Source organism: Silene latifolia, chromosome 2, assembly GCF_048544455.1.
Source record: "Silene latifolia isolate original U9 population chromosome 2, ASM4854445v1, whole genome shotgun sequence".
NCBI classification, from domain to species: Eukaryota; Viridiplantae; Streptophyta; class Magnoliopsida; order Caryophyllales; family Caryophyllaceae; genus Silene; species Silene latifolia.
The window spans coordinates 164,442,525-164,451,438 of NC_133527.1; the positions used below are offsets into that span (position 1 = coordinate 164,442,525).

The window sequence follows — 8,914 nt, forward strand, 5'->3', positions numbered from 1 at the left end:
GGTCTTCTCTCATGTTTTCCATAGCTTTTTGAAGATTTTCCACGCCGGCGAGCAGGATTTGCGTGGGACTGGGCGGCGGAGTGACGCCTGAGCTCGATGTTCATTTGTCTGATCTGGACTGAGTTGAGACAGCAGGGGTCTTAGGAGGTAAAGAAGCTTTTGCTGTCGGTATGACTCTTGAGGTATGTTCGGGAGCCTGCGTGGCCACTGTTGATGTTGGATTTTGAGTAGATGGTGGTGGTGGCGATGGATGCCTGCTCCCTGACATGGCTTCAGATGCTTGCTTTTCCATTGTATATCTAGGATATCAACGATTGACGACCACAATGCCCCACGGTGGGCGCCAAACTGTTTAGGTATTTTTACCCAAATCGATTAATTAGGGTCAATGTAGTCTATATTCGTTGGTTGGGCGTATGTTCGTTCGTACGTTGTTAAGTAAATAGGAAAATAAAGTGCGTAATGTAAATTGACAGGTAAGATTTTGGTGACGCGGAAAACCCAATGTGGGAACAACCGCGGGAGGGACGGTACCCTGCCAAGTATTGCACTATATGAATAGGAGGATGATTACAATGGTAACGTTTATGCTAATCTCGCTGGCACCAGGTGTCAGGTCTGCAAGATCTCAGACGGGTATATATTTGAGAGTAATGTGCCGTGGCTTTGAGGCGAATGCGTAAATGCGGTTGTCTTGAATATGATGTTGAATGTCTTCTGGATTTGCTTCCTTGGCTATTTATAGGGTAAGAACCCTAGATATGTCCTACCTCGAATATGGAAAGAGAATATAATTTCCATAAGGACTCTTTCCAAACCCGGACTCCCTTGCCAATTCCCCTTGATCTCCCTGACTTCTCCCTAACTTCTCCCTAACACTCCTTTCCTTAACACGGGCACCCACTATGATGGGCTCTTGATCTTCCTTAGGCCCGTTTCCCCACTCCCTTGTCCGCGGGCTCCCTTCGTTCTTATCACTCCATCCTTAGCCTTTACCTTATTAAGTGGGCCTCCTCCATTATGCTACTTTTAGCCCAAAAAGGTATGAATTTTCTTTCTATTTTAATGCTTTTAATCAATTAGAATTACACAGGGTGATAGAAAAATTTGAGAAGACGATTTATATGTGAGAAAATTTGCTTTTAATTGTTGTAATGTGATCTAGATGCTTCCCTTACTGATTATTGTTGTTAAGAATGCAAAAATCAAATTGAAATAGCATGTAAGTGTGACCAAAATTTTTAGGGTTTGATAAATTGAATTGATTTTTGGTCGTCTATTACATGAAAAAGGATAAAAATTGAGTAATGTATGTGGTATGTATCATGTATAGGGTTGATTTTGTGATTTTCACCCCAAAATTTGTCTTAAAACTCCATTTTAAAAGTGCCCCAAACTAAAATTCGTCCCATATAATTGCATATTTGGGTTGTATATGAATATGTTTGAAGATTTGAGTCCTAAAAATAGTAGTGGATGAGTTAATTCATGTTAATTATGTCAAAATGTTCACAGCTGTTGATACGTGCATATTCTATACACTGTATCCGCGGTTTTGGCACGTATTTCCATGCGTATTTGTTATCCTTAAGCTACTATTTCTCCCGAAACGGTTTACTTTGCATTTTCTATGATTTATTGTAGGAATGAGTGGAAGTAAGCTAAATCAAGCCTAAATCGTCCTCCGGAGGCAACTTCAGGGAAGCTTGGAAGAAGGAAGTTCGGATTTACCCACCTTGGGATGCGTGCAAAGGAGTGAAGAGCTGAATTGAAGAGAGGAAGAGCCACTGCACAGCACTACCAGTCGGTCGACCACTTCTTTCAGTCGATCGACCGTTGAAGTCAAGCAGAAGCTGCTGTTCTGCATTTACCAGTCGATCGACCATGCTGACCGGTCGATCGACCAGTCTTCGAACTGAGATTTATTTCTTCGTGTTAGACTTTTAAAAGCCCAACTTGTAATTAACTTTTAGTATCTTTTATCAGTAGAACGCAGGAATTTTTAGGTTATGCTTGTCATTACTCAAGAACTCAGTTTTTAGATCTAGTTTTGGAGACGGAAAACCTCGAATGGATTACGTTGTTCATCTTTTCAATTAGTAAGTTTTATGCAAGTTTTCTCTTCTTTTAATTCTTGTTATTTCAATTCTTGTTTTACCAATTTAATTCCAGAAATTCATCTTTTGTCTTTTGTCTTTTATTTAAATTCAATCATGTCAGTCTTGTTCTTTGTTATCAATTTAGCAATTGTTTTAGTTTTAGTCATGCGTAGCTAATTGTTTTGATTGGGAACGAGGTGAGCCATGGCATAAATTAGGATTGTTTGTTAGCATGAATTCTTCCGTATCGATCTTGTTGTCTTTTGATAAGCCTTTTTACTAGATTGAAAGATTAGTAATTCTAATTATCGTTAGATTTGGAATTTCCTTTGAGCGAAAGCTTTGAGAAATTCTTGGGAATTAGTAGACCGTAAGGTTAATTTGAGCATAGATCGAAAGGCTTGCTCTTATTCCCTGAGACCGTATTTTAGGATGTCTGCTACCTTATTGACCTGACCTTAGCCATGGTGAACCGAAGTTCCCGATCTCCCTTTTATCTTGCTGAGAAATTCTTATTTTAGCATTTAGTCAATTTACTCAACCAATTTCAAAACCCCCCAATTAATTGTTACTTCTATAGACTGAAAAATAGCAAACAAAATCAACCTTGTCTCTCTGTGGTTTGACCCTTACTATCACTAGCTATAGTTTTAGTTTGGAATTATAAATTTAATTTTGATACAAAACGACGGTATTAAATTTTGGCGCCTTTGCCGGGGAGACGGTGTAATTCTGTTTGCTTTATTTTTAGTTTATTTTTCTTGTCTCAAGGAACTTTGGTTCCTTGAGACCCTTGCTTACCTCTGCTTCGAGTTTTGCTTTTGCACAGTTAGAAGACAGGTTTTTGAGAGGAAGACTTGAGTACTCTCATTTTGGCAATTATGGCTACAATATATGATAATCTTTAGCCAAAGGAGCACCACCTTCCAAAGGGGCACCAGTTACCTACCCCTACTACGGGTAACTTCGAATTTCGTTCCTCTTATATCGATTTAGTGGAGCGAAATCAGTTTGCTGGTCTACCAGATGAGGATCCCTTAAAGCATATGGAAATTTTCACGGACTACTGCTGTTCCATACCTATACCAGCTAGGGTGACTCAGGATGAAGTAAAGGGGTTGATGTTCTTATACTCCTTGAAGGATTCGACGCGAGATTGGTACCGCTACCTTGATAGGGTAGCAGCTGGAGTCACGGATTGGACATCTCTAGCATTAGCCTTCTACAAGAAGTACTTCCCACTTTCAAAGACTGACGCCTTGAGAAACAAAATCACAAGTTTCCAGCAAGGAGTTGATGAGGATTTTTGTGAAGCATGGGGACGTTTCAAAAGTTTGGTCCGAGCTGTCCCTCACCATGGCTTCCAGCAGTGGTATCTTTGCAACTTATTCTACAATGCTTTATATGATGATTACAAGGTCATCCTGGACGCGGCTGCGAATGGTAGGTTTCAAAACAATACCGGTCAGAATAGAGGTTGGAACACTATTGAGGAGATGGCGGTCCATAGAGCTGAGTTTGGGAGTTCACGTGGGAATTCACGGAAGCAAAGTGATGAAATGAGTACCGTTGTGACACTCATTACCACTATTACCACCCGTCTCGAGAAGCTCGAGACCTCTGAAGCTTCTAAGGAAAGAGTTGAAATTCCCGTTCATAACTCAAATGAGATCGAGGAGTTGAGGGAAATGGTCCGAGGCCTTTTGGTTCAAGTGGCGAATATGGAAGCAGCTGGAATTGAGTCCTCAAAGAATTTTGTGAAGCAATTGGAGAATATAGAGGCTAAGCAAGTCTCCAATTCTTCAAACAAATGTGAAGGGCCAATTGAAACGATTAATGCCATTAATCTCAGAAGTGGCCTCTCTTATGAAAGTCCCGACAAGCTAGAAGAAGACTCGGGAAATAATGAAGAAGCTAGTTTAGTTTCTGGTGCAAAAACGAGCTCAATTGCCAGTACTTCTGGTCGATCGACCAGCATTGTCAATCGATCGACTGAAGCGTCAGATAAAAAAGTTTCTGATCAGAAACTATTCACGCCCAGCACGAGTGGTCGATCGACCAACATTGTCAGTCGATCGACTGAATCACCTGAGGAAATTAATTCTGAACAGGAACTGTTCACGCCCAGCCAACTTAGTCGATCGACTACTCATACGATCGATCGATCGGGTCTTGATGCAAGCCTTTAATTCCGTCAACTAATTTGCATGATTCTACACTTATTGATGATTTGACGGAGGTTTTAAACTTACGGAAGCCGAAGGTTACTGATCCTACGGCCAGTGTTGCAGTCCCGTATCCGGAACGTTTGAAGAATACTAAGCTGGAGCGTAAGTTTGGTAAGTTTTTGGAGATGGTCCAGAATCTCGAGGTAACGATTCCTTTCACTGATTTAATTACCCAGGTACCCTCTTACGCTAAATTTATGAAAGATATTTTAAATCGTAAGAGAAATTTTTGCGATGATGGTAATGTTGCTTTTGTGGAAGAATGCAATGCTCTTTCACAAATTAATATACCACCTAAATTAAAGGATCCGGGTAGTTTTTCTATTCCTTGCACTATAGGTAGCCACGAAATTGGAAAGGCCCTTTGTGATTTAGGGGCCAGTGTCAGCGTCATGCCGTATTCTGTTTGCGAAAGGTTAAATATTGGTAGACTTAAGGTGACTGATATTACCGTTCAAATGGCGAATAGATCGACTCAGAGACCTGTAGGAGTTCTAGAGGATGTACCCGTTCGAGTGGGTAAGTTTTGTATTTCTGTCGATTTCGTTCTTTTGGACATTGCAGAGGGCAGTCAGATACCTATTATTTTAGGTAGACCATTTTTACATACAGCTGGGGCTGTGATAGATGTCAAACGCGGAACCATCACCTTAGAGGTAGGGGATGACACCATTGAGTTCAGTCTTGCTCACAAGGCGATTGCTGACGATGATACGTGTTATTCTATTGATATTGTTGACAGGGCTGTTAGTTACAATTGGAGGGAATCCTTAGCCAAGGATCCCTTTGCTGATCTAACTTGTTCAAATGAGTGTGCAGGAAATACAGCGGAGAATGCTGAGGAGCCAGGTGCATTGGTAGCCTCAATGGAAAGCTACGAGCTCACAGAGGAAGAAGATGAGATGCTCTTGAGCCTGGCCAACGAGAATTTGGTGAACACTTGCTATACCATTGAAGCTGATTCTGTCTATGCTGTAGAGGTAAAGGTGCCGGAGCGTAAGCCACTTCCTCCTAATCTTAAGTATGTTTTTCTAGATGATACAGAGCAGTACCCAGCTATTGTTAGTGCTAAGCTTAACGATGACCAACTTTATGCTTTGATGTGTGTGCTTAAGAAAAACAGGAAGGCTTTAGGTTATTCTTTGGACGACATTAAGGGCATCAGCCCTGATGTTTGTATGCACAGGATAGAGCTGGAGGAAGGCCACAAGCCTTACAGACAGGGTCAACGCAAGTTGAACCCGAAGATGCAGGAAGTTGTTATGGCCGAGGTGATGAAACTACTCGATGCAGGTATTATTTATACAGTTGGCAACTCCAAGTGGGTTAGCCCAGTTCAGGTAGTTCCGAAGAAAGGAGGGACTACCGTGGTTAAAAATGAGAAAAATGAATTAATACCAACACGAGTGGTGACAGGGTGGCGGATGTGCATTGATTATAGACAGTTAAATGCCGCTACCAAGAAAGACCATTTCCCTCTCCCTTTTGTTGACCAAATGACTGAAAGACTTGCTTCTAACAAGTTTTTCTGTTTTCTAGACGGATATTCAGGGTTCTTTCAGATCCCTATTCATCCGGATGATCAGAGTAAGACCACTTTTACCTGTCCACATGGTGTTTTTGCGTACCGCAGGATGCCTTTCGGATTGTGTAACGCCCCTGCTACCTTTCAGAGGTGCATGATGGGGATTTTTTCTGATTATATAGAGAATATTATGGAGGTATTCATGGATGATTTCTCAGTTTATGGTAGTGACTTTGATCGTTGTTTAGCTAATCTTGATAAAGTCATGCAGCGTTGTATAGATGTTAATCTTGTTTTAAACTGGGAAAAGTGTCAGTTTATGGTTAATGAGGGAATTGTGTTAGGGCATCTAATTTCTGATAAGGGTATACATGTTGACAAAGCAAAAGTGCAGGTGATTGAGCAATTACCTCCTCCCGTGAATGTTAAAGGAGTGAGGAGTTTCCTTGGTCACGCTGGTTTTTATCGGCGTTTCATTAAGGATTTTTCAAAAATTGCCAAACCACTTACACAATTGCTCCTTAAGGATGCTGTCTTTGAGTTTACTGATGAGTGCCTTTTAGCTTTTAACAGGTTAAAGGAGGCCCTAGTCTCTGCGCCAATCATTCAGCCGCCTGATTGGGACCTCCCATTTGAGATCATGTGTGATGCCAGCGATTATGCGATCGGTGCAGTTTTGGGACAGCGGAAGAATAAAGCTTTGAATGCCATATACTATGCGAGCCGAACTCTGGATGAGGCTCAAGTCAACTATTTTACCACTGAGAAAGAGTTTTTAGCTGTAGTTTTTGCCTTAGACAAATTTCGGTCTTATTTGTTGGGTTCTAAAGTTACTGTTTATACTGACCATGCAGCATTGAAGACTCTCTTTCTTAAGAAAGATGCGAAGCCGAGGCTTTTGAGGTGGATACTTCTTTTGCAGGAGTTTGATTTGGAGATTAAAGATAAGAAAGGAGCTGAGAATGTGGTGGCTGACCACTTATCTCGTCTGCAGCTGATAGAAAGGGAGGATTCGTTACCTATTAATGATTCTTTTCCTGATGAGAGTCTGTTAGCTATTACTACTTCAGGGTCTTACCCACCTCCATGGTATGCTGATTTTGCTAACTTTGCTGTGACAGGTAGGATACCACCTGAGCTTTTATGGCAGCAGAAGAAGCGGTTCGCTTATGATGCTAGACAATACTTTTGGGATGATCCTTATGTTTTCAAGGAATGCGCAGATGGTCTCATCCGAAGATGCGTGCCTCAATGTGAGGTGAAGGATATCCTAGAAGCTTGCCACTCTTCTGCTTATGGTGGTCACCATGGTCCATCCCGTACTGTGGCTAAGGTACTCCAATCTGGTTTCTATTGGCCAACTTTGCATGCAGATTGTCGCAATATTATTGCTGAGTGCGATTCATGTCAAAGATCGGGGAATATTTCCAAGAGACATGAGATGCCACATGTAGGCATTCTTGAGGTTGATATTTTCGATGTCTGGGGCATTGATTATCAAGGACCCTTTCCGAGCAGTCAAGGTAATAAATATATCCTCGTAGCTGTAGATTATGTGTCCAAATGGGTGGAAGCTATTGCTACTCCCCATTGCGATGCAAAGGCCGTGATTAAAATGTTTTAAAAAATTATTTTCCCTCGTTTTGGTGTCCCTCGGGTTGTCATTAGCGATGGTGGAATGCATTTTAAAGAGAAACAACTTAGTGCTTTATTGACTAAATTCGGTGTCCAACATCGTAGAGGTTTGGGGTATCATCCCCAAACTAGTGGTCAGGTTGAGGTCTCTAACAGAGAATTGAAAGAAGTCTTAGCTAAAGTTGTTTCTAAATCGCGGAAAGATTGGAGTCTTAAGTTAGATGATGTCTTATGGGCTTATAGAACCGCGTTTAAAACGCCAATCGGGATGTCACCATACCGATTGATTTATGGTAAGACATGTCATTTGGCAGTTGAGTTAGAGCGTAAGTCTTGGTGGGCTATATGTGATTTGAATTTGGATCCTAACCTCTCTCGTGAGAAACGCATGACACAGCTGAATGAGTTAGAGGAATTTAGGCTGCTGGCCTATGACAATGCTAGGATTTACAAAGAGAAAACAAAGCGCTGGCACGACAAGAGAATCATCAAGCGCGAATTCCATATTGGCGATAAGGTACTTCTTTTTAATGCTCGTATCCGTTTATTTCCTGGTAAGCTGAAATCCAGGTGGACGGGCCCCTATACGGTCACAGCAGTCACAAAGTTCGGATCAGTTGAATTGGAGACCTCTGCTGGAGAAAGGTTCAAGGTTAATGGCCAATATGTGAAGCATTATCACGGATCAGATGCATATGTTGGGAAAGTCGAGGTATTGTACTTCGACCCGTTATCGGATGATGCAAAGTGAGGTAAAAAGGTCGTGCGGGACCTCTTAAACCAGCGCTAACCGGGAGGCAACCCGGGTTGTAACTTTTTGTAATTAGGAAGTTTATTTTGTTATTTCATTTAATTTGCATTTTGAGTTTTTTGTATTATTTAATTTCTTTTAATTTGCAATTTCTTGGTTCGGAAAATATGTGCGCCTTTGATAATTTTTGCAGGAATTTATTTTATGCAAAGTGCGTAGGGGGTTTACTGGATGTTTGTGAGAAAAGGACGGGAAATTATGATGGCAAAATGAATTTTTGACGAATTAAAGTTTAGTTGCCAGCGTTGGCAGTCTATCGACTAAGTGAGTCAGTCGATCGACTGAAGTGGAGAAAGCAGAAGCTGTGTAAATGGAAGAGTGGTCGATCGACCGAGTCAACTAGTCGATCGACCAGTTCGCGGGATCAGAATGCAACTTAAGAGAAGTCTTCACTCCTTGTTCTTTTATTCATTCACTTTCCCAACCTCAGAACACTCAAGAGCAAACCCTAATCCCGTCCCCCTTTTAGCGATTTTCACCTGCAATTCCATCTTAGACTTGTTTTTTCTTGTTTTCATCTTCAAGTTTCTTCAAGGTATGTCTCTAATCCCATTTCCATGCTCTATTTTCGATCTTACTGCGGTTTCATGCAAAATTTTCGAGCATATGGCCATTG

General features: G+C 41.4%; 1 non-coding gene across 1 annotated transcript; it reads right to left on the reverse strand.

The window, feature by feature from the left end:
* Positions 1-3,353: 3,353 nt before the first annotated feature.
* On the reverse strand, positions 3,354-3,462 carry LOC141644837 (small nucleolar RNA R71). Its single transcript, XR_012544441.1, has one exon. It is a non-coding gene; the product is annotated as a small nucleolar RNA R71 (small nucleolar RNA).
* Positions 3,463-8,914: the final 5,452 nt, after the last annotated feature.